The sequence below is a fragment of the Canis lupus genome, chromosome 15 (assembly GCF_003254725.2).
Source record: "Canis lupus dingo isolate Sandy chromosome 15, ASM325472v2, whole genome shotgun sequence".
In the NCBI taxonomy this organism is placed as follows: Eukaryota; Metazoa; Chordata; class Mammalia; order Carnivora; family Canidae; genus Canis; species Canis lupus.
The window spans coordinates 59,378,650-59,405,245 of record NC_064257.1 but is presented as its reverse complement, the minus strand read 5'-3'; the positions used below and the strand labels follow the sequence as shown (position 1 = coordinate 59,405,245).

Sequence of the window (26,596 nt, the reverse complement as noted above, 5' to 3'; positions counted from 1 at the left end):
TTCAAATGCCAATCTCTCCTTGAAACACCTGCACGGATGCAGCCAAAATGTTTAACTAGATATCTGTGTATTCCATGGCCCAGTCAAGGTGATGCATAAAATTAACCACCACAGTAAATGTCAGTGAATTCATCCAAAAGGATGTTTTAATTGCTTCTCACTATAGGCTGATGATCCCACTTGAAATAATAAGGTAATTTTAATCGCCTTCTCTTTTTTGGTACCTCTCCTGGAACAGCTAAATTTTTGCGTTTTCTATCATAGACATTTTTGAACATATTTCACTTTTTCTTTCTTGACCATAGAGTCTTTAGGGTAGAATCCAGGTTCGTATTCCTACAGATGAGGAAAAAAGTTCTATAAATAAGTGTATAATAGACATTCGGCAAATGAAGAAATCTTAGACTTACACAACGTATTTAGCAAGTAAAGCATATTCAAATTTAATCAGAGGGTTCAGATGGGAAACAAGACCTGCTTATAATTGTGTTTACCACAGAGTAGGGTTCTGTGTGTGCATGCGTGCGTGTGTTGGAGAGAAGAACAGGCATTGGGCTATGTCAATAAAAAAGAGTAACAGAAACAAAAATAAATGTTAACATGAAATAAATGAATTTTTTCTCTTCTTCTTTTAGTCCTCTGTGGCTTAATAATTAAGTACACTGGGATTAATCTTCTGTGTGAGTTCTCCTCTATCACCTCTACTCTAGGTGATAGAAGTATAGTATCACCTATAATCACCCAGGGAAACTGTTAATGCACAAAACATTTTAGAACTGTCTTTGCAATTAATACCTTCCAAATTTGTACCACTTTTTAAAAAGCCTTAATCATCATTTTTCTTTTTTAGAATAGAACTGATTTTTTTTGGAAAATATAAAAAGTCAGTATTATTTTATGTTTTTCCAAAAAGACTAATATTAGCCAAGGAATGATAAATCTTTCAAGCTAAGCAATATCATTTAGGGTAAAAAAAAAAAATAAGGTACGGCTAAACACAAGTTAGATTTCTTTATATGGCTTGCAAAATGCTCAAAGGAGATAAAAAATGAGACTTCAAAAATGTTGTGATTAAGGGCAGTCACTGGGAGATGTGCTTACAGTTTGTGTGTTTTGGATATTTATTGGATACTTATGTTACAGTTTATTTTTTTAGCTATGTACCTCACATACTTTCAAGTAGAATTTGAAACACTGATTTTATGTATCTTTGTTTTTAATATTTAAGCATTATCAGAGCAAAATGTTTATGTTCCACTGACATTTTACTTTAATTTTCTTCTCCTGTGTTCTAACCAAAAGATTTCCTATCATGAAAATATATCCTACAATTAGTAGACTGAGAATTAGCTCCTAAAAATCTCTCCTCCGATGGCAGTTTTTCCTTCCTTGAGATAGTCCCAGATTGCTGATTTAGTCAAGTCAAAATTGTTTTGCTTTTTAATATCATGCAAGTGCTCTCTCAGAGATGTTTTCAGAACTCCCTGAGGGAGGCCCACAATTTCCTAGGGCAATTTATGCTGTAAAGGGACATCGAGGAGATGTTGCTTGTTTTCTCAGGGTATGATAGGATTAATGGTATTTCCTGATTTTATTCTAAAAGCCAAAAATACTGCTGCTGTGTCTGGAAAATATCTGCTTTTTTTTTTTTTTTTAATTTACTCCTTTGGGTTTTTGCTAAAATAATAAGCTAAACTGCTTCAAGGTGTACAGTATGTGCAGAACATAGAAGAGCTTTATATTTCTTCCAGAAAACCACATAGAAATTCTGAACTAATTTTATGTTGTAAATAAGGGGTTATAGATAATATTTATAACTTAAATACACTTAATTTAGAGACACAGGCTTAGTTATCATCTACTATCCTTCTACCAGTTGCGACCAGAAACAGCAGTGTGTCCCCTCATCCTCTTGCATGCCTCTGAGAATAAGATCTTGTCACATTTAAGTCCCCAGAAGTGGATAATTGGAAGAGACTCATAGAAAGCTTTAGGTAGACTATTTGGATTATAAGAAACAGAACAAAAAAAAAAAAAAAAAAAAGAAACAGAACAGACGTGCAGTCTACAAGCATACCTCGTATCTCATTTTATTGCGCTTCACTTTATTGCGTTTATAGTGTATTTTTTACAAATAAAAAGTTCAAGACTTGAGTGAAAGAAGTAACTGGAGCTGTAGTGGAAATAGCAAGAGAGCCAGAGTTAGAAGGGGAGCCCCAACATGTGACTGAATTTCTGAAAACTCATGATCAAACTTGAACGGATGTGGTTCAAACAAAGTGGTTACTTGAGATGAATCTACTCCAGGTGCAGATGCTGTGAAGGTTGTCGAAATAATGACAAAGGATTTAGAATATGACACAAACTTAGTTGATAAGGCATGAGCAGGGTTTCAAGAGGACTGACTCTAATCTTGAAAGAAGTTCTACATGAGTAAAATGCATCACAACGCTACGGAGAAACTGTTCATGAAATGAACTGTCAATCAGTGTAGCAAACTTCATTGCTGTCTTATTTTAAGCAATTTCCACAGCCACCCTGACCTTTAGCAACCACCGCCCTGATCGGTCGGCAGGACATCAGCATGGAGAAAGGACCCTCCACCAGCAAAAAGATTACAATTTGCTGAAAGCCCAGATGACTGTTAGCGCTTTGAGCAATAAAGTGCCTTTAAGTGAAGGTATGTGCATTTTTTTAGACATACATTAATGCCATTACACACTTAATAGACTGTAGGGTAGTGGAAACATCACCTTTGCATTCACTGGGAAACCAAAAAAAAAAATTCATTCTGACTTGCTTCATGGTGGTATTTACTTTATTGTGGTGGTCTGGCCTGAACTCCACAGTATCTCTGAGGAATGAACTTCTAAAAGAAGTTTGTAGAACTTCTCCAATTTTCTAGAATTAGAAAGCGTCAGCCTTGGTAAATGCTCTTGTTTTCTTTCCCATTCTCTTTGAAGGCTGTCATGGGCTCCATTTTTCCCTCCTGCTGATTGGCTTCCTCAACTTATTTATATAATTTGCTCTTATAAGTATATTTGAGGGGCGCCTGGGTGGCTTAGTTGGTTAGTTGGTTAATCCAATTCTTGATTTTAGCTCAGGTCATGATCTCAGGGTCATGGGATGGAACCCCAAGCCAGGCTCCACATTCAGCAGGGGGTCTGCTTGAGATTCTTTTTTTTTTTTTTTTTTTTTTTTTTTTTAAATTTTTATTTATTTATTTATGATAGTCACACAGAGAGAGAGAGAGGCAGAGACATAGGCAGAGGGAGAAGCAGGCTCCATGCACCAGGAGCCCGATGTGGGATTTGATCCCGGGTCTCCAGGATTGCGCCCTGGGCCAAAGGCAGGCGCCAAACCACTGCGCCACCCAGGGATCCCTCTGCTTGAGATTCTATCCCTCTGCTCCTCTCCTGACTTTCTCTCTCTCTCTCTTTCTCTCTCAAACTAATAGATCTTTTTAACTGTATTTGGGACTTGCCCTTCTAGCTCCAGCTTTCTCTCTTAACCAAATTGATTGTCTGGAATCGCTTAGCTGACATTCCAAGGGAGGGAACCTGGGTCAGTTCGTATTTTAGAGCCAAGCTGTAGATTACAATTAGCCATGGATGAAGGGACTGGGTATGGGGAGTCCTATGTGAGAATATGTCTGCCTCTCATCTGCTCCTGCAGCGGGGATTGTGTGCTGAGTAGCTTCTCTTAGAAGCAATAACAGATAGCTCTGTCATAGAAACAAACGCAACACAAAGTATTAGTATCTATCAAGTCATATGGGATGCTGCCATTTAAAAATTATAGTCACCCAATCATTAAGGGTACACAGATTTTTGACTACAATAAATCCAAATAATTTTAAGTAATGTTAAAAATGAATTTAAATAGATAGTGAGGTGAAATAACAATGGGTCTAAAAAATATGGAAATGAAACAAAGATGTGTCTAATGAACAGTGAGGAAGCTACTGAAATAGGTATTTACTGTTTTAACAAGAAATCTGTAATTGTAAATCTTAATGTCATATATGTTTTTAAAAGAAAACCAAATAAATGCAATAGATGCATGGCTTTAAAATTTGAAATGCAGCCTTACAGTTTAAGCTAGGAGTTTTTGGGTCAAACTTTAGAGTCATATTTGCTTCATCTCTTTTCTTATATCCAAGGAATCACAAGTTTATATTAATTCTCCTTTTCCAATACTATTCTTTTATCAGGACTTCGGGTCATATAGACTTTGAATTGTTCTTCTGTATTTACCTGGAATATTTTCTTTTATCTTCTTCAGAGACATTAAAAGGTTAAACATTTATATTCATAAGTACTATGGGAAAGCAAACTATATAAAGTAGAACTAACAAAGTTACTAAAGAACATAGTGCAATTTCAAGTGATTTTAGAGACAAGGAGATATTAACTAAATTTGAGAAATCTTTATACTAGATACATTAATATAATTATTTTTCAAAGGTGGATAACTTTGCCATAATTAATGTGCTGAAATTATTTTAACTGTCCATTCATGTACATTATGCACATTTTCAAGGTGGGTAACGATCATGATTGATGTGCTGAGATGATTTTTAACTGCATATTATGTACCTTTTCTCAGATCCCTTAATATGATTAGATTTAAATTTAAATGGTTTTACTATATTAATTTTATTTATAAGCCAAAATTATCGACATTTAAATGAAAAGGTTTAAAACTACAGAGGGCTTAACTGAGATTTTGCTGGAACATTTCCTCAAAGTGGTTAGTTAATACACGTTTATCAGGATTACCTTAGATGCCTGCTAAAATGTGACTTCCTGAGTTTCCACTTTAATATACATAAAATTGACTCTATTAAAGATGGAACTCCTATGAAACTATGTTCATAGCGAGGTCCATATGGTCCACTTCTTATATACATTAAAATTTAAGAATCACATATTTTAACATGAAACACATCTTGACCTGACCTTTAACATTGTTCAATACATCCAAAACATTTTTAAAAATTCTCAGTGTGGCAGCCCTGCATTCATGAATTGTTTTTGTTTTTGTTTTGTTTTTTTATTTGGATGAAAACTACTTCAATTGATAGACATTATTCAGGTAAATATTTGGATATCTTTACTTCTCTGCTAAGGTAATAATTACTTCCAAACAAGTGACTGACAAAGTAACTAAACCTCCTAACCCTACAAAACTCTCAGGACCCCCTGAACATGGTTGATTTTAAGACTCAATACAAATTCTGTATCTTTGCTCAGCTGACCTTTTGTTTTTAACCCAGTTGCTAAGAATGTAGTTAGATGACATTTTCAAATAGATTGAAGGCTTTATATTTCCTTTCCCTTCACCACCACCTCCTAGGTCTGCGTAAAAATTACACACATGTGGACACACACACGCTCATTCTTACATACAAAAACACATATATTTCTTTTTTAATTGATGAATTCATGCTTTTGGAAAATAAGTGATTACATAGATTTAAATTTCCTTAGCCACTAAGATACCTCGCAGGTATTATTATATTTGCCAATTTATGGATGGGTGTAATTTTATTTTCTATGATCTTTCAAAATTTTTCTATGCTGGATAATCTTCAAATGAACATTTTAAATTTCCCTAAAAAAAATACCTAAGTTTTGTCAAAATTAATTTTGAAATTTTCCTTCTTAATATTGTTGATTCTTCCCCTTCAGCTAAAGTACTTATAATATTTTTAGACTTACAAGCAAGTTTAAAAAGTAAGGTATTGAGACAACTGGGTGGCTCACCCGTTGACTGTCTGCTTTCAGCCCAGGGTGTGACCCCAGGGTCCTGGGATCAAGTCCCACGTCAGGTTCCCTGCATGGAGCCTGTTTCTCCCTCTGCCTGTGTCTCTGCCTCTCTCTCTCTCTCTCTGTCTCTCATGAATAAATAAATAAAATCTTTAAACAATAAAAAATAAAGATAAATAAAAAGTAAGGTATGTTAGAGTATCCTTGGTTTTTACTTTCTTTTTTTTTTACTAAGATAACCTAGTTCTTTTTCCATGGATTACTTGATTTTGTACTATTTTACCATATTAAGATTGTACCTCAATCAGTATAATTTCTTTCTCTCTTAAATTTTGTATTTGATAAAATATTCCAGTAAATAAATTCTACTTAGAAGTTCTAATATTTTTCCACTGATACTGTCTTTTGACTGACTGATTTAATGCTGCAATTGTCAAATGTTTTGGTTTCAGGACTATTTTACATTCAAAAATTTTTGAGAACCCTAGTGAACTTTTGTTTATGATGGTTATATCTATCTGTATTACCCACATCATAAATTTAAACTGAAAACAAGATAAAATATTTATTTACTTAAAATATCAACAAGCCTATTACAATTTAATAGTTAAAAGTTTCATTAAAAATTTTAACTTTCAAACCAAAATTTATTGAGAAGTGGTATTATTTCACATTTGCAAATCACTTTAATATCTGGCTTAAGAAAAGACAGCTGGATTCTCACATCTGCTTCTGTGTTTAAGCTGTTGTGACATCATATGACATCTAGTCTGTAAAATTCCACTGTACTTCTGCAAAAGATATGAAAGTAAAAATGGCAAATAATAAGTTAAAATGATTACAAACATTGTTTTGACTTTAAATACCCCCCAAAAAGCTCTTGGGAACGCCTAGGACTGCACTTTTGAGTACTGCTGTTCTGGAGAAACACGCATGGGGTCTTAGCATCTTTCATCGACCTAGAATGAGAAGATCTAGGGAAAGCCATCTCCATCTTTTCTATACTCTATGCATTTCACTGGCACCATAACATATAACTCTTTCTATAGAGAGATCTCTTGGGTCCCTTTACAGATGTTTAGTTAATAAAAGTCCCAAGGGACCTCATAAGTAAAATAACCTGAGGTGGTCAATTATTTTGCCATATGTTTTTAAGAAAATATTTTAAATGTGGGATCTCCATGTTGTGTAATTGTAAAATGAAGTGTTTGTACTAAGTGCTCTTGATTTTCCTTTAAAGGAATAACTTTTTGATTCCGTCACTTTGACTCCACAGGAGAAACAACTGCCATGAAGCAAATGCTATCATAAAGAACATTGATAGAACTATTTAATCTTAGGTAACTTAATTAGTCTTAACTATATTTGGTGTGGTAGGCTCATTTCATTTTTTTCATACTTTATTTTTTATTGAATTGTAAAAGCCATATTTTTGAAGGACCATTGACAAAGAATAATTTGTACAGAGGACAATCACGGAAGAAAAAGTCCTAGAAATCTTTTTTTGAGGATGATTTAATTCTATTCACTTATCAATTTACCTTTATTAAATATAGGTATAATGCATTTTGATATAAAAATCCAAGCAGTAAAAAAGGACAAAAAAGTAAAAGCTAATGTATTTTTCTCCATTAGCTTTCCATTTTCCAGATATATTCAATCCTTAATTTATTGTATATTCTTAGAAAAATTATTAATGCATTGGAGGTCCCATACATATACACACATACCTGTTCTCTCTCTCCCCTAATCTATACCTTTACCTACTTTCCCATTTAAATCTCTTTCTTTGAACACTTTCTATATGAAAAGATTGCTAGTTATTGATGATACAGTTGTAAGCAAAATATATTCTAACTTTTTTTCTTATAATACTAAATTTTACAGGCACTTGGAGGTGAGATAGGTGCATAAGAAAGAGAAGACTTCTAGAATTGTACACGGAGGAACTTGGTGGACCTGCTCTCCATAGAAACAATTTTTAAAAATGGAAAAATGGCCAAACAACTAAAATCAACCATTTCATAACCCTGAAAATTATACAAGCCATAGAACAGACTAAAAATCTTCTATCCGTGAGAAATTACTGAACCTTCAGAAGATAGCAGGACTTATAGTGCTTTGACTTTGAGTTATTCCCATCACTTCTCCATCCCTAGTTCAGTGGTGTGGGGGCTTATGAAAAGCCAGCAGTCTTGCATCCAAAGGTAGGGACTGATTTCTTTTAGAGTTATTTTAAAAACCCCATCCCTAAGGCACAGTCAATATTTTGTCTGCACCAACAGCTTCTTGGAAAATATCCATTCCTGGGGTGTTGTGCCTATTTGATTTGACTCAGAACTCAGCATAGTGCAAAAAGTTCTATCCCTGGGGCCTAGCAGTCTGAAAGTAATAGCAATCTACTGCCAACATCAAAGCTGCCTAAGGCTGTTATTTCAGTTGGGAAAACAAGAGCTTGGTTAAAACTTTAAAGGCAAGTTCTAGAGAACTAAATGACCATTGGGGACTTTGAAAAGCTTTAACAGATTCCTGGGATCAAGAAAGTTGCACTCTTACAGGACTCTGTATATGCCCAGGAAAGACCTTGAAAAAGAAAAGGTCCCAGTCACTCACCTCTGTCTGAATGTAAGGCCCCATGTAAATGTGAAATGAAGTTATAAGCTGCGTAAATTTGAAGGAAGGCCTATCACACAAATCCCCTTGGCAAAGAGTGGTAGGCATACAGGCAAGCATGTAAAGAATTCTAACTAATCATTGCTTGACTACTAAATTATACTGATCTTGGGCTGAACCCTAGGATGACAGCTTAAAAATAAGAATAAGAATTTAACAAATGGTAGTTGAGAACTCAGTGGCCACATACTGCAAGGAAAAGAAAATCTACAGAATTAGTCAGGAAAGATCCTTTAAAAAATTAGAAACAAGAAAAACAATAGCAATAGCACAAACAAACCTTGGGGGGTGAGAAAGGAATCTGGTATCAGATTGTTACAATATGATACCTACAATGACCAGTTTTTAACCAAAAATTATGAGATTAAAAAAAAAGTATGTTACATACATAGGAAAAAAGGCAGCCTACAGAAAATGTCACTGAGGAGGCCCAGGCATTGTCTTTAATAGACAAGGTCTTAAAAGCAGCTATTTTAAATATGTTCAAGAAACTAAAGGACACCATGACTAAAGAATTAAAGAAAATTACAACAGGGCACCTGGGTGGCTCAGTGGTTGAGCATCTACCTTTGGGTCAGGTCATGATCCAGGGGTCCTGGGATCGAGTTCCGTAACTGGCTCCCCACAGTGACTTCTCATGGAGACCATAAGGCAGATAAATGGCAACTTTAAAGTAGTGAAAAGAAAAAATCTACTAACCAAGAATTCTCTATTCGGCAACTCTCCTTCAAAATGAGGGAGAAATTAAGACATTCCCAGATAAACAAAAATGGAGAAAACTCATTGTTAGAAGATCTGCCCTACAAGAAATACCAAAGGGAGTCCTTTGGGCTGAAATAAAGAGTCACTAAATGATGACCTGAATTCACATGAAGAAATGAAGAGTACTGGTAAAGATAACTACACAGATAAATACAAAAGACAGTATCAGTATGTTTTTGTTTGTATTTCCTTTCTTCTCTGTGATTTAAAAGATAATTCATAAGGCAATAATTATAAAATTATGTTGGTGGCTTGTAATGTATGAAGATACAATAGCACAAAATCTAGAGGTAGGTATATTGGAGAAAAGTTTTTGTATAATATTGAAATTAAGTTAGTATTAATCTGAAATAAATGATTTTACAATAAGATGCTGATTGTAATCCCTAGGTAACTACTAAGAAAATAAGATAGGGAGCCATGTATTTGAGGTCAGCCATTTTTTGAAAAGTCATCCATCATATAAAGGAGAGATCGCACTCTGGATCACAGAAGAAGAACTGGGTGTTTGCAGTTCAAGGAAAGCAGGTATAGCTCCAATTGCTTGTTAATGAAATGGGATGGTTATTTAAAAAATGAAGTTGATATCAGCATAAATTTAATAGTAAGAAAGGCTGGATGATATAATATGTTAAAAAAAAGAAAAATCACAGGCCCAAAATGGAGTCACTGATGCCATGGCCATGCCACCAAAGTGGGGCTCAATGCCTAATTGTACTTTCACCCTCCCCCAGAAATGTAGTCTTAATTGATCTGTCAAGAATTTTCTGGTCAGCACCAATGAAATAGTCTGTCACAAAGGCCTCTCTATCCCTTCAAGGAAGACAAAGTAAACCACCAAATAAGATCCTTTGATCCCCAAAGAAAGGTGACCTCACCCAAAATAATATATTTTTTTTCCCCTTTCTTATGACTTCCTTGCCCTGCCTTTAAAAATCTTTCTCTTTCTGGAGCCTTTTGGAGCTATCCTCTACTTGCTAGATGGAATGCTGCTTGATTTGTGAGTTGATTAATAAAGCCAATTAGACCTTTAAAGTTCACTTGGTTGAATTTTTGTTATTTAACAATTATTATTTTGATTTGGAAATAAGAATTCTAATGTTGATTTTTTTATACTTAAGATTTAATGAAGATTAAAGAGAATGTGAGTAGGACCTCATTGAGACTAGTTTTGACATTTAAAATAAATCAGAAAAAAATCCTCACAAATATTAAATCCATGTTTACTTACCTTTCTTTAATGTTTGGAATATAAATTTGTTCTAGCCACCTTATCCTTTACACAGAATTTAACTTAGTTTAGTTTAATTGCTTTATTATTTCCAATTATATTACTCTGTAAAGGCATAGTCTTAGGCTTCCCTTCAGCACAATGTTAGGGAATCTCTGTGGTTTTTTCTTATCTTGGTTCCTTTGTTTTCTTGATCTTAGGTGAGAACTTTCTTATTTTATTCCCTACTTTGATGGAACATTTCCTCTTGAGCTTTCTGAGACACACTGAATGATAAGTGTTTTTGTTGTTGCTGAGATTTTTCATGTGTGAAAATGTCTTTGATCTTCTTTTACTTTAAATTAATAATTTGGCTTAGTATAGAGTTCTAATTTGGAAATAATTTTTCCTTAGATTTTGAAGATATCTTTCTATTGCCCGCTAGCTTTTGTTGCTGCTATTAACAAATCTAGTGCTATTAATAATTTTAATTTTGTTCTAAAACCTAATTTTTCCTTTTTGAAGATATTCAAGATCTCTTTGCCCTAGTGTTCTGAAAATTCGCAGTGATATCTATTGGTTTGGTTCTCATTTCATCCATTTGCAGGACAATTAGTGGATCTTTCCTATCTGGAAATTGAAGTAATTCTGAAAATGTTTCTTGCATTATTTCATTATCGATTTCTTCTCCATTTTTGATGTTATCTTATTTTGACACTGTTGTGATGTATATTTGGTACCACCTTCAATTTTAAAAAAGCACTCTCATAATTTTCTTGTCGTTGTCTTTTTAATACATTTCTGAGGGATTTCCTCAACTTTATTTTCCAAGGATTTTGTCAAATTTTAAATTTTTTTGGTTTCGGCAATCAAATTTTTAATACCTAGCACTATTGTCTTATTCTCTAAATGCCTGGTTTTTTGTTTTAAATCACATCTATCTTGTTCTTGTTTAGTGAGGTTAAATAACTTTCCTTATCTCCTTAAAAGTGATATATATTCGTATATATATTTGAAATTTTTCTCTTCCTTCTTAATTCTTGTTTTTCCAATTGCTTATTTTCATTTTGTTCTCTACACAGGATGCAATAGGCTTTCTTCAAATATCTGGTAATATTTCATTTTTTTTTGCTTATATATAAGAGTGGGACAGTTAAAAGCTGATTGGAAGCACTGTATGTATAATGAGTCTTTATCAAAAGGTAATCAGGCTGCATAGTTCATTGACTATCCTTCAATGTCATTATCTTTCGATGCTGTTATCCTGGTCTGGTCAGATTCTTATCTCTGATTTTCTGTGAGAGCTGGAACAAGCCTGGTGGTCAGAGGTCTTCTGGTTATCTAGTGTGATAATAAGCCTGGAGCACGCTTCGTTCCCTTGGTAACCCCTCTGTATTTTTATGCTCAACTATGGCTGGTAGCTTGTGGTGCTGGGACACTCTGTTTGAATCTTGCTAGAAGGTAACGCTTCAGCCTTCTGCCTCAGTAGGAGGTGGAAGAAGTTTTTCAGACACACAGAGTTGGAAAAATATTTAAGAATGAAAATGTTCCTAAAGTCCTTAACCTGTTTTTCGTTGTCTCATTCCAGAGGTAGCTGGTGGTGAATCCCTTGAGGGTGTCATGGTACCAGTAGGTTAATTTTGGCTCTTCCACAGAGGGGGCTTGCAAGATAGCACTCTCGCATCAGGAGTCTACTTTGTTTTCCTGCCACCAAAATGTTATTGTTGCTGTCCCCTTTTTTATTTAATGTGTATGTTTGTGAGTTTATGGTTTCTTTTTTTTAAAAAATCCATTTTTAATGATTTTTGGATGGTGGGAGGAAGTAAAAGCTACTGTGAGCATTCAATCCACTAATTTTTAATCAAAAGCCAAGGGATTGTCTGCTTCTGTTTTGTTTTTCTTTAGAAATGTAACTAATGTAAATAAGCTAAAGTTTATGTAATTGGATTAGAGAAGGAGATTATGAGATGAATAAATTGCTTATTTAAATTGAAGTTTTAAAAAACTTCTTATCATTATAAGTAACCTTATAATAAATACAATGTAACTAAAACTTTGTTTTTATTGCTGTACATACAGCAGGCACCATTCCAAGAAATTTATAGTCTTGACTTACTTACTTTTCACAAAAGTTTTTGTGGTATAAGCTACTGTAATTTCTCTACCTCTGTCTCTCTTTTTACAAATGAAGAAATTTAAGCCCTTGTTCTTCATTATTGTTTTTTTTATGGTTTATGTTTAACAGGTCTATAATAAAGAATCTTATAAATGAGGTGTGTAACTAAGGTAACGTTACCAACAAACGAAGTATATATATCAGCTTAAACACAATAAATGTTTATTTCTTGCTTATATAAGGTCTATAACAAATGCTGCTAAATTGCAGGCCGCTCTCTTCCAAGTAGTGATTCATGGCTCAGGTGCCTCTGGCTTTATGCCTTGCTATGTTCAAGCTGTACTTTCAAGGTTTCTGTGCTTGCTACATCAAGTTGGAGGAATGGGTTAAAGACAGTGGAGAAGGCACAATTCTTCCTCAAGGATCTTTTTTTTTTTTTTTTTTTTTTTTTTTTTTTTTTTTAATTTTATTTATTTATTTATGATAGTCACAGAGAGAGAGAGAGAGAGAGGCAGAGACATAGGCAGAGGGAGAAGCAGGCTCCATGCACCAGGAGCCCGACGTGGGATTCGATCCCGGGTCTCCAGGATCGCGCCCTGGGCCAAAGGCAGGCGCCAAACCGCTGCGCCACCCAGGGATCCCTTCCTCAAGGATCTTAACCACGGATGTGACACATTCTATTGTCATATTCTATTGACATATTCTATTGTTGAGAGATTCTTACTTGCCCAAACTTGATTTTGAGGAATTGTGGAAAATGTATTCTTTCTTGCTCTGTGCCAGAAAGAATAGATAGATATGCTTGTTGGACTCCTAACCAAACCGCCACAATTTGCCCTCCAGTATCCATACATCTCTTCTTCCACGTCTAATCAGGAAATGGCAGGACTAGTTTTAATTGACCCATGCCAATCCATTGGTAATACCAAGCTACTTTCTCTGGTATGGAAAAGTAACACTGGCTTCTACTGTCAGAAAATGTTTGTTAAACTCTTTAATATTTACACTTTAATTTACTAAATTTTATAAAATGCATTTCAAATGTTTTTCTGCAAAGGCTTCAGGGCCTTCGAGAGGCAACACCAAGGCTCTGTGATTAGACTCTATGGGTTGAATCCTGGCTCCACTGTTTACATCTGTGTGACAGATGCAAAGACCTAGTCTCCCATGCACCTATACGCTAGCAGAGACAGTACCTATCTCACGGTGGTGTTGTGAGGAAGAATGAATTAACATTCAAATGCACAACACCTATAAATGCTAACTATTACTACTCACTTTTAGTAATTCTCAGTAACTCACATAGTGTATTAGGACCAAGGAGGGACGCCTGGGTGGCTCAGTGGCTGAGCATCTGCTTTTGGCCCAGGGCATGATCCTGGAGTCCCGGGATCGAGTCCCACGTCGGGCTCTCTGCATGGAGCCTGCTTCTTCCTCTGCCTGGGTCTCTGCCTCTCTCTCTCTCTCTCTCTCTCTCTCTGTGTGTCTCTTATGAATAAATAAATAAAATCTTTCCAAAAAAAAAATCCTACTGATTTCAGATTTATTGATGAGCTTGTAGGAAGAGACTACACTGCCAATAATCCGTGTATGAGTGAGTGAGTGAGTGAGTGAGTGAGTGAGTGAGTGAGTCTATATAGAAAATTTGAACAGATGGAGGTAGAATGTTGCAAGAGCTTTGACATGATGGCTTCTTCCTTTTATCATATGTTCTTAAGTAAGATGCAGCGTTATCTGGCTTAGAGAGGGATGGAAGTTGGGGATAAGGGCTTAATGATGAATATTTGTTACAGATTCCTTCCCTATATGTATTTTACTCCTATGTCCTCTTAATCTCTTGTGCCCTAGGAGAGAAAAAAAGGCTTGCAGATTCCTACTTAATCTTTTTTACCCCTAAACTCTACTGATGGATGACTACAAATCTGGGGCCCACTGGTCCTTGGGTTATGAGCCCCTGGCTAATAAACCCTGTCCCTGGAGAAATTTTTGATGAAAGCACCAAGGTTGTATTATTCCTATTTAGTCTGATCCTCTAAAGTTCAGGGTTGATGACAGATTGACTATTCAGAGGACTAATTGAAGTACTGAATAAGGACAGAACTTTAAGAACTGAATTTGATTGGAGGTGGATTCTTGATTTATGCGAAAATACATAAGAAGTGTACACCAATTAAGCTGAACCCAATCTCTCTAGAGAAAGTTTTATGTGGTCACAGGAAAGCAAAAGTCAAAGTTATATACATGCTATTTCACAATAATTTATAATTGTCTATTTAAAATTTGGTTCGGGGACGTCTGGGTGGCTCAGTCACTTTGGCTTCTGCCTTAAGCTCAGGTTATGATCCCCAGGGTCCTGAGATAGGGCCTCATGTCTGGCTCCCTGCTCAGTGGGGAGCCTGCTTCTCCCTCTCCCTTTGCAGCTACCCTTGCTGAGCTCTCTCTGTAAAATAAATAAAGTCTTTAAAAAACAACAAACAAAAAAACCAAAAAAGCACATTTTAAAAAAATAGAAAATCGGTTCTGTCTTTGAAAGGTTTTAATCAAGTAATATAGCAACGGTCACCCCTCTACTTTACTATTTATAGGTGTTTTCTGGATATTGCCCTCAGAATTGCTTGGTTTATATCTACCTTCCTTTTCATTCTCATTGTCGCTACTTTCGATAGAATGCTGCAGTGTTTAAGAAACTGAACTTTGGGTGAGAGGTGAATTCACATCCTGGCTCAGCTAAATTTTGACAGTGTGTTAGGGAAATTATCTGACATTTCTGAACACTAATTCTCTCTTCTGTAAAAAGGGGATAATATTAAACTCATAGGATTGTTGAGACAAAATGGAATTATGTGTACAAAATAATTATCTCCAATTGGTAAATCCCCATTAGCTAATCTTCAAAAAGTATCTTTTGATTAAGGTACTCTCTTGAATAAAAACCCCATTGCCTGTGGAATAGAGTCAAACTTTTTTTGCCCAGAATTAAAATGAATCTCTTCTTTGAATAGAAATTACATTTCATCCTTATTTCCAAATTTTATCCCGTGCTTGGTAAAGTTGAGTATTATTCTCCTGCCTTTGCTTTGCTCTTCTCTCTTAAATGCTTCTCTCCTGACTCTATTTGAAGGTACACTGTAAACCCTCAAAACCCAGCTTCGACTCTATTTCCCCCAACAATAAATTGCCTTCCAGCCTGATGTGTACTTTCCTTTGCATCTTATAAAATTGCATATTGCTTGTTTATGTGTCTTCTTTTTACTACACAAGTTTAATCTTAGTCTCTCAATGTCTGGTATTACGCACTTCATATAGTAGAGATAATTTAACATTTGTTAATTTCCTAGATAATTTAACTTTATGATTTGTTAGATAAACAAATGAGCAAATACATAAAAAAATAAATATACCATGCGGAATGTCTTTATTGGCCTCTATGTTATCTTCATAAACTTAATTACTCAAGGAAGAAAAAAGAAACCTTGATTCATCTAAAATATTTGCAGGCTCAAAGCTGTTGACTTAACCTCAGAATATCTAGAATCAGTTTTCTGTTACATGGACTGAGAGAATCGCAGAGTCTCAGAGCCAGACGCGTGATTCCCTTTTGGAGACTCATCACCAAGAAGTTACTCAGCTTCTTCTTAATCATTTTTACTTCGGAGGAAATCCCTAGTGAATACAGCCTAGTCTACTTATAAGCCAATATAATTACTGGAGAATTTGATTTTTCTTTTGTTGAAACATTTTTTTTAACGACTTTCCCTCACCAATCTTCATTTATTCAAGGTCTGTCTTGCGCTGGGTACTGCACATACTACTGTACATAAAATATCCCATTGAGAGTAGTCACATGATCACTTCTAAGATCAACATATCTGAAACTTCCTTCCCTGCTTGCACTGTTGGTGTGCCATTTGTAAGCCTGGTAAGGAGTCTACTCACAAAGAAGAATGGTAGAAAATGAAATTTGAGTAATTGTGCTTTTGGTTAAGTCAATATACCGCAGGTGAAACAGAACTGCCTTATCCCTTGATAATTGTTGCTCTTATTTTGAATATAAGTAAAAATTGTTTCTAATGTTTCCTTTCCATGCCCTGTTTCATTCTCTGCTGTTTCTTTGCGTCATCAGCTTTGCATCTGCTCCCGTCTTTCCATTTGCTGTCTGTGACCCTTTATTTCGGAATTCTTCCCAGTAAGAGCATATTATTTCCATACGTTTCCTCTTCATCCGAATCACTTGCTTGTCTTGGCAGAGTTTCTGCTTGGAAGTTTTCAAATGATGGCCTGCATTGTGAGGTTTGCCTGTGTACTCTTACTTGACTTTACTATAGACTTTCTTTTGGCACCGAATGCTTGCTAAGCACTTTATTTATGTTATCAGTTATTTTACTAAAAGTGATAAATGTAAAATTAAAATGTACAAAAATATGTGAAGTAAAATATAAGTTCATATCTTATTCTGGTTTCTCAATTTCCTTCCTTAGAAGCAAACATGTTTCTTTTTTATCCTTCTAGAATTTTGAAGGAAATTAATGAGCCACCAAACATGAAAGAAGATTTCACTCTTCTTTATGGCTGAGTAGTATCCCATTGTGTATATATACACACATAACTCATCTTCTTTATCCATTCGTCTATTGATGGACACTTAGATTGTTTTCATAGCTGGGCTATTGTAAATAATGCTGTGATGAACATACGAGTACATATATATTTTTTTCAAATTAGTGTCTTTGGATCATTTGGATAAATACTCAGAAGTGGAATAGCTGGATCATATGGTAGATCCTTTCTTAATTTTTTGAGGAATCTCCATACTGTTTTCGGTAGTGACTGCATCAATTTGCACTCCCACCAACAATGTACAAAGGTTCCCTTTTCTTTACATTTTCTACAACACTTGTTATTTCTTGTCTTTTTGAAAATGACCATTTCAACAAGTGTGAAGTGATAACTCATCGTGGTTTTGATTTGCATTTCCCCAATAACTAGTGAGCTTGAGTGTCTTTCCATGTGCCTGTTGGCCGTCTGTATGTCCTCTTTGAAAAAAAATGTCAAAAAAAAAAAAAAAAGAAAAAAAAAGAAAAAAAATGTCTGTCCATTTTTTAATCAAGTTTTTTTTTTTAATTTATTTTTTATTGGTGTTCAATTTACTAACATACAGAATAACACCCAGTGCCCGTCACCCATTCACTCCCACCCCCCGCCCTCCTCCCCTTCTACCACCCCTAGTTCGTTTCCCAGAGTTAGCAGTCTTTACGTTCTGTCTCCCTTTCTGATATTTCCCACATATTTCTTCTCCCTTCCCTTATATTCCCTTTCACTATTATTTATATTCCCCAAATGAATGAGAACATATAATGTTTGTCCTTCTCCGACTGACTTACTTCACTCAGCATAATACCCTCCAGTTCCATCCACGTTGAAGCAAATGGTGGGTATTTGTCATTTCTAATAGCTGAGGAATATTCCATTGTATACATAAACCACATCTTCTTTATCCATTCATCTTTCGTTGGACACTGAGGCTCCTTCCACAGTTTGGCTATCGTGGCCATTGCTGCTATAAACATCGGGGTGCAGGTGTCCCGGCGTTTCATTGCATTTGTATCTTTGGGGTAAATCCCCAACAGTGCAATTGCTGGGTCGTAGGGCAGGTATATTTTTAACTGTTTGAGGAACCTCCACACAGTTTTCCAGAGTGGCTGCACCAGTTCACATTCCCACCAACAGTGTAAGAGGGTTCCCTTTTCTCCGCATCCTCTCCAACATTTGTTGTTTCCTGCCTTGTTAATTTTCCCCATTCTCACTGGTGTGAGGTGGTATCTCATTGTAGTTTTGATTTGTATTTCCCTGATGGCAAGTGATGCAGAACATTTTCTCATATGCATGTTGGCCATGTCTATGTCTTCCTCTGTGAGATTTCTGTTCATGTCTTTTGGCCATTTCATGATTGGATTGTTTGTTTCTTTGGTGTTGACTTTAAGAAGTTCTTTATAGATCTTGGAAACTAGCCCTTTATCTGATATATCATTTGCAAATATCTTCTCCCATTCTGTAGGTTGTCTTTGAGTTTTGTTGACTGTATCCTTTGCTGTGCAAAAGCTTCTTATCTTGAAGAAGTCCCAATAGTTCATTTTTGCTTTTGTTTCTTTTGCCTTCGTGGATGTATCTTGCAAGAAGTTACTATGGCCGAGTTCAAAAAGGGTGTTGCCTGTGTTCTTCTCTAGGATTTTGATGGAATCTTGTCTCACATTTAGATCTTTCATCCATTTTGAGTTTATCTTTGTGTATGGTGAAAGAGAGTGGTCTAGTTTCATTCTTCTGCATGTGGATGTCCAATTTTCCCAGCACCATTTATTGAAGAGACTGTCTTTCTTCCAATGGATAGTCTTTCCTCCTTTATCGAATATTAGTTGCCCATAAAGTTCAGGGTCCACTTCTGGATTCTCTATTCTGTTCCACTGATCTATGTGTCTGTTTTTGTGCCAGTACCACGCTGTCTTGATGACCACAGCTTTGTAGTACAACCTGAAATCTGGCATTGTGATGCCCCCAGATATGGTTTTCTTTTTTAAAATTCCCCTGGCTATTCGGGGTCTTTTCTGATTCCACACAAATCTTAAAATAATTTGTTCTAACTCTCTGAAGAAAGTCTATGGTATTTTGATAGGGATTGCATTAAACGTGTATATTGCCCTGGGTAACATTGACATTTTCACAATATTAATTCTGCCAATCCATGAGCATGGAATATTTTTCCATCTCTTTGTGTCTTCCTCAATTTCTTTCAGAAGTGTTCTATAGTTTTGAGGGTATAGATCCTTTACCTCTTTGGTTAGGTTTATTCCTAGGTATCTTATGCTTTTGGGTGCAATTGTAAATGGGATTGACTCCTTAATTTCTCTTTCTTCAGTCTCATTGTTAGTGTATAGAAATGCCACTGACTTCTGGGCATTGATTTTGTATCCTGCCACGCTACCGAATTGCTGTATGAGTTCTAGCAATCTTGGGGTGGAGACTTTTGGGTTTTCTATGTAGAGTATCATGTCATCGGCGAAGAGGGAGAGTTTGACTTCTTCTTTGCCAATTTGAATGCCTTTAATGTCTTTTTGTTGTCTGATTGCTGAGGCTAGGACTTCCAGTACTATGTTGAACAGCAGTGGTGAGAGTGGACATCCCTGTCTTGTTCCTGATCTTAGGGGAAAGGCTCCTAGTGCTTCCCCATTGAGAATGATATTTGCTGTGGGCTTTTCATAGATGGCTTTTAAGATGTCGAGGAATGTTCCCTCTATCCCTACACTCTGAAGAGTTTTGATCAGGAATGGATGCTGTATTTTGTCAAATGCTTTCTCTGCATCCAATGAGAGGATCATATGGTTCTTGGTTTTTCTCTTGCTGATATGATGAATCACATTGATTGTTTTACGGGTGTTGAACCAGCCTTGTGTCCCAGGGATAAATCCTACTTGGTCATGGTGAATAATTTTCTTAATGTACTGTTGGATCCTATTGGCCAGTATCTTGTTGAGAATTTTTGCATCCATGTTCATCAGGGATATTGGTCTGTAATTCTCCTTTTTGGTGGGGTCTTTGTCTGGCTTTGGAATTAAGGTGATGCTGGCTTCATAGAACGAATTTGGAAGTACTCCATCTCTTTCTATCTTTCCAAACAGCTTTAGGAGAATAGGTATGATTTCTTCTTTAAACGTTTGATAAAATTCCCCTGGGAAGCCATCTGGCCCTGGACTCTTGTGTCTTGGGAGGTTTTTGATGACTGCTTCAATTTCCTCCCTGGTTATTGGCCTGTTCAGGTTTTCTCTTTCTTCCTGTTCCAGTTTTGGTAGTTTGTGGCTTTCCAGGAATGCGTCCATTTCTCCTAGATTGCCTAATTTATTGGCGTATAGCTGTTCATAATATGTTTTTAAAATCGTTTGTATTTCCTTGGTGTTGGTAGTGATCTCTCCTTTCTCATTCATGATTTTATTAATTTGAGTCTTCTCTCTCCTCTTTTTAATAAGGCTGGCTAATGGTTTATCTATCTTATTAATTCTTTCAAAGAACCAACTCCTGGTTCTGTTGATCTGTTCCACAGTTCTTCTGGTCTCGATTTCGTTGAGTTCTGCTCGAATCTTTATTAGTTCCCTTCTTCTCTTGGGTGTAGGATCTATTTGCTGTTTTTTCTCTAGCTCCTTTATGTGTAAGGTTAGCTTTTGTATTTGAGTTCTTTCCAGTTTTTGAATGGATGCTTGTATTGCGATGTATTTCCCCCTTAGGACTGCTTTTGCTGCATCCCAAAGATTTTGAACGGTTGTATCTTCATTCTCATTAGTTTCCATGAATCTTTTTAATTCTTCCTTAATTTCCTGGTTGACCCTTTTATCTTTTAGCAGGATGGTCCTTAACCTCCACGTGCTTGAGGTCCTTCCAAACTTCTTGTTGTGATTTAGTTCTAATTTCAAGGCATTATGGTCTGAGAATATGCAGGGGACAATCCCAATCTTTTGGTATCGGTTCAGACCCGATTTGTGACCCAGTATGTGGTCTATTCTGGAGAAAGTTCCATGTGCGCTTGAGAAGAATGTGTATTCAGTTGAGTTTGGATGTAAAGTTCTGTAGATATCTGTGAAATCCATCTGGTCCAGTGTATCATTTAAAGCTCTCGTTTCTTTGGAGATGTTGTGCTTAGAAGACCTATCGAGTATAGAAAGAGCTAGATTGAAGTCACCAAGTATAAGTGTATTATTATCTAAGTATTTCTTCACTTTGGTTAATAATTGATTGATATATTTGGCAGCTCCCACATTTGGAGCATATATATTGAGGATTGTTAAGTCCTCTTGTTGAATAGATCCTTTAAGTATGATATAGTGTCCCTCTTCATCTCTCACTACAGTCTTTGGGGTAAATTTTAGTTTATCTGATATAAGGATGGCTACCCCTGCTTTCTTTTGAGGACCATTCGAATGGTAAATGGTTCTCCAACCTTTTATTTTCAGGCTGTAGGTGTCCTTCTGTCTAAAATGAGTCTCTTGTAGACAGCAAATAGATGGGTCCTGCTTTTTTATCCAGTCTGAAACCCTGCGCCTTTTGATGGGGTCATTAAGCCCGTTCACATTCAGAGTTACTATTGAGAGATATGAGTTTAGTGTCATCATGATATCTATTCAGTCTTTGTTTTTGTGGAATGTTCCACTGAACTTCTTCTTAAAGGGGAATTTTAAGAGTCCCCCTTAAAATTTCTTGCAGAGCTGGTTTGGAGGTCACATATTCTTTTAGTTGCTGCCTGTCTTGGAAGCTCTTTATCTCTCCTTCCATTTTGAATGAGAGCCTTGCTGGATAAAGTATTCTTGGTTGCATGTTCTTCTCCTTTAGGACCCTGAATATATCCTGCCAGCCCTTTCTGGCCTGCCAGGTCTCTGTGGATAGGTCTGCTGTTACCCTAATACTCCTCCCCATAAAAGTCAGGGATTTCTTGTCTCTTGCTGCTTTAAGGATCTTCTCCTTATCTTTGGAATTTGCAAGCTTAAAATATGGAACGCTTCACGAATTTGCGTGTCATCCTTGCGCAGGGGCCATGCTAATCTTCTCTGTATCGTTCCAATTTTAGTATATGTGCTGCCGAAGCGAGCACAAGTTTTTTGTTTTTTATTGTTAGTTTTGTGAGTTCTTTAAATATTTTTGGGCATTAACCCATTATCAGATATATTATTTGCAAAGATCGCCTTTTTTCTGATTATCATTTCCTGTTCATCCAGTTTTTAGATCTTCTCATGTAAATTTGTTGTGTTTAAGGAGGTGAATTCAGGGTTTTCCTAGGCTGCTGTCTTGAACCCCAGTCTCTGCTATAAATTTTTTAAAATTATCTTTTAAAAAAAAAGATTTTATTTATTTGACAGAGAGAGAGAGAGTGAGTGAGCAAGCGAGAGAGAGAGACAACGGGCAGGGAGAGGGGTTAAGGGAGAGGGAGACACAGACTCCCCGCTGAATAGGGAGCCTGGGCTCAATCCCAGGACCCTGAGCAGAAGGCAGATGCTTAACCAACTGAGCTGCCCAGGCGCCCCTAGAATCTATCTTTACAAAAGTTTTAAATACATGTTATTACTCAGATCATTTTTATATATAATACAGATCACAAAAATGGACCAGTTATGACTCAGAAAATTTTTCCTGTTATTTTATCATTAACAAGAGCCCCCCTGGCTGAAAAAGCAATTCTGTGTATTAGTGTTGTTTTGAGACCAAGTGCAACAGGCACAACCCTTTTTTTTTTTAACCTACCTATGCATGTAAGCTGTTTTGAACTTTTGATTTATATAATTAACCTTCACTAACTAGATTTTGATTAGGCACAGAAACATTAGTTGCATCTAAAGACTCCTTGCCTGAACTGCCTATTGGAGAAAAAGAGCAAATCAATTTTTGCATACACATCAGTCATAAGAATCATATCACTAATGTACCTTGAGAATTTGATTCCTTCAATATGGAAGATGTAGCAAAAGTTAATGATCGCTTCCTTATGTACTGAGGGGAGTGCAAGATCATGAGATCATGAAGGTCAATATGTGAGACATAAAAAAAAATCACCTGTGCAATGATTCTCCATATTATTGCACCTAAAAAGGAAGTTAAAGTTGTTCATGAGTTTTCCAAATAATGAATATGAGGTATAGTGTGCTGATATTAATTTGTATATCTCCTCAAGTGCTTGGTTAATAGCTAGCAGAAACTTAAAGAAAAGAGATAGTTTTAGGACAAATTTCCTATATACGAGTATATGTATGTAGTACACACATATACATGTATGTGTATATATATATGCATCTATATCTCATATCTACTTTATTAATTACATTATTTAGGTTTTTTATATAATTACATAAATTTTATTCACTTCATATTTGAAGGACTGAAAAATTTGAACTAACTCTCCTATGTCTAGTGTATGTCTTCTTACTTATTGATTACAGTTTCATGAACTTCTGCTGTTATATCCTCATAGGAATTGTTTCTGTCGATATTGTCAGCTGACCTTCTGGTTTCTAACATTTTTAAACAAATGCACGTCATCTGATACCATAATTTTGACCTCTGCTTACTTTTCATTGGTATGTACCTATGTTATTGTTGCTTCTCCTTTAAAAAACTTTGTGTGGATAACTTTGTCTCAGGGGTATCTCACAGCAGTACGTGGGCTTTTTGTTTGATTTAATAATAATATTTTTAGTAGATTAATTCAATTCATTTACATTTATACTAATGGCAGGAATTTTGATCCTAGTTCTGCAATATTATTTTGTTATGTTATCTATGATTATAATCCTTTATTTTTCTCTTGGTATCACACAGGCCCTTCTCCAGGTACTTCATACTACAATTGAAACATGCATCTTTTCTCTCTTCATGTTCAAGTTCCCTATCACTGCTCATTTGTGTGCTCTGCTTTCTCTTGATTGCAGTGACACCTAATGTCAGAATCAGAGAGTATCTTTAGCTCAGTCCCCCAAGTGATGGCCTCTTCATGTTATAGCTCATGTTCTCAGCAGACAGAAGTCCTTAGAATAACCTGCTTGGCCATGAAAAACACGACAAAAATGGAGTTAAAATTTTGTTTAAAATAAAAACGGAACTAGTACTTAAAGCTATTTGAACCATAAGTTTTCAAAACTGATTCCTGAGAGATGTCTTCTCTTTACAACATTTGTATATTTTTGGAAAATATCTTATACAATACATCAGTCCATCTCATTGTTAAATAATCTTCCTACTTCGTTTCTGGGCTTCATGGGCTCATATGAATAATAGGTACAGTAAGAAATAAGGGAACTAATGTTTACTGGGAATTCATCGAACATCATTTTTATTTTTTTAAAGATTTTATTTATTTATTCATGAGAGACACACAGAGAGAGAGAGAGGCAGAGACACAGGCAGAGAGAGAAGCAGGCTCCATGCTGGGAGCCCAATGTGGGACTCGATACCGGGTCTCCAAGATCACGCCCTGGGCCGAAGGCAGGCGCTCAACTGCTGAGCCACCCAGGTGTCCCTCAAACATCTTTTTTATATTCATCTTTTTATGTGTTCCAAAAAGAGAGGGCAACTGACCTTGTACTCTCTATCTCATCTCCAGTAAGTTCGAGAGAGCCTGGTCCAGAGTAGGACCACATGTGTGGGAAGGAGCTGTTCACGTTCTGTCTCTTTTCCTGCTCTCGTCATTTCATCCTCAGAACACCTCTGTAAGATGAACAATATCATTTCTTTATATTAGTAACTTGTCTGCGATAACTCTTTTTAAAGTCTTATTATTTGTATGTGGATCTAATTTTACAACTGCATTGTAAATTGCATAGTCTCCTGGTGTTTGTACCTATACTATTTAAATAGAATATCTTTGGATTGCTATCTACTTTCTTTGGGTACCATCTACCTGTAATATGAAAAGTGATTCAAATTAGCATTTGTCACCCTGCTTTCATTTATTCAAGCCTCTGATTTTACTCAGTAAATAGAGTAGTCCCCACTTCTCCATGGTTTTGCTTTCCCTGGTTTCAGTTAACCCAAGGTCAACTGCAGTCGGGAAACAAAAGGATCCTCCTCCTCCTGGCCTATGGTCAGAAGGGCGATGGTAGTCTCATGCTCCATCACAGTGCCTATGTCCTTCACCTCACTTCCTCTCATCACGTAGGCATTTTATTATTGCACATCATCACAAGAAGAAGGGTAGGTACAGTACAGTAAGATATTTTGAGAGACCGTATTCACATAACTTTTGTTATATTATTTTAATTGTTTTATTTTATTATTATTTATTGTTGTTAATCTCATGCTGTGCCTAATTTATAAATTTAACTTGATCTTAGGTATGTACACATAAGAAAAAAACATAATATGTATAAGATTGGGTACTTCAGGCATCCATTGGGGGTCTTGGTACATATCTCTCATGGATAAGGGGGGATTACCACAATATTTTCTTATGGCCTTTTTATCTTTTTGTAATTATGTTTATACTTTTAATGTCTTATTAGAGAGTATTATATCATATCCATCAAATTTCAAATACTACAGATGAGGCAATCAACTGATTTCCTCCATCTATCAATTTTTGTTAAATATATACTCTCTATACTTTCAAGCAATATCGTATTTACATTCTCTTTTGTCACTCTAATCCTCACATTAAAAAAAAAAAACCTCCTAGTTCTACAATTAAATACATTAAAAACTGATTGCCATTTTTGCCCTTAAACTTCCTATTTTATCTCTTGGCTGATTGAAACTCATTCTTTAATAGTTTCCCAGAGAGGTTCATGGGAACACTAAGTGGATATTATAACATTTACAAGTACTGGTCTCTTTATTCATATGCTTTGTTCACACTCCCTTGGAGGACCCTTCATCGGTTGCATAACTGCAATATTTGTGTTGAATATTGCTAAGAGATATCTGAAGCCAGTCTAAATTTTTCCCAATAAATGATGTGAAGATTGTTCATGAATATCGACATGCTTCTTTATTTTTAAGATATGATTACTTTATAGGATAACTCTCAGTCTTTACTTTTCTAGATCATTTTTCTTTGGGACAAAAATTACAGAAGCAAAGGAAATCAAAAGAGACCAGTTTATTCAGCACTCTACCAATAAATTTGAAAACCTAGATGACATTGATATAAGTCAAGTATAGTTTACACAAACTGACTTCCACAGAGAAGGAAAATTACCAGATTAATTTTTATGTATCTAGAAGAGGTTATCTTGAAGAAGACCTTCAAGAGTCAGATGACATAGTGGACAGTTTCTGTGTGTGGAACAGGTGAGAAGGGACGAATTCAAGCCATTGACTTGAGAAACTTGAAAGTGAACAGGCAATGGGGAGGGTATTGTTCAGCAGGGAAAGCCTCCATGAAAGCATTGTCTAAGCAAGAAGCAGAGTCAATATTTGAACATAAGAGATGCTCGTGGCCTCAGTGCCAGCCTTCAACAATTTCATCAGTCAAGGAAGAATTTTTTTCTCTCCTCTGTTTCCTCCACATTCCTTCCTATCCACCTTCCTCCCCCAGCTTCA

At 35.9% G+C, this 26,596-nt stretch overlaps 1 non-coding gene across 1 annotated transcript; it reads right to left on the bottom strand.

Annotated features, from left to right (window-relative positions):
- Positions 1 to 22,053: 22,053 nt before the first annotated feature.
- On the bottom strand, positions 22,054 to 22,160 carry LOC112654901 (U6 spliceosomal RNA). Its single transcript, XR_003133453.1, has one exon. It is a non-coding gene; the product is annotated as a U6 spliceosomal RNA (small nuclear RNA).
- Positions 22,161 to 26,596: the final 4,436 nt, after the last annotated feature.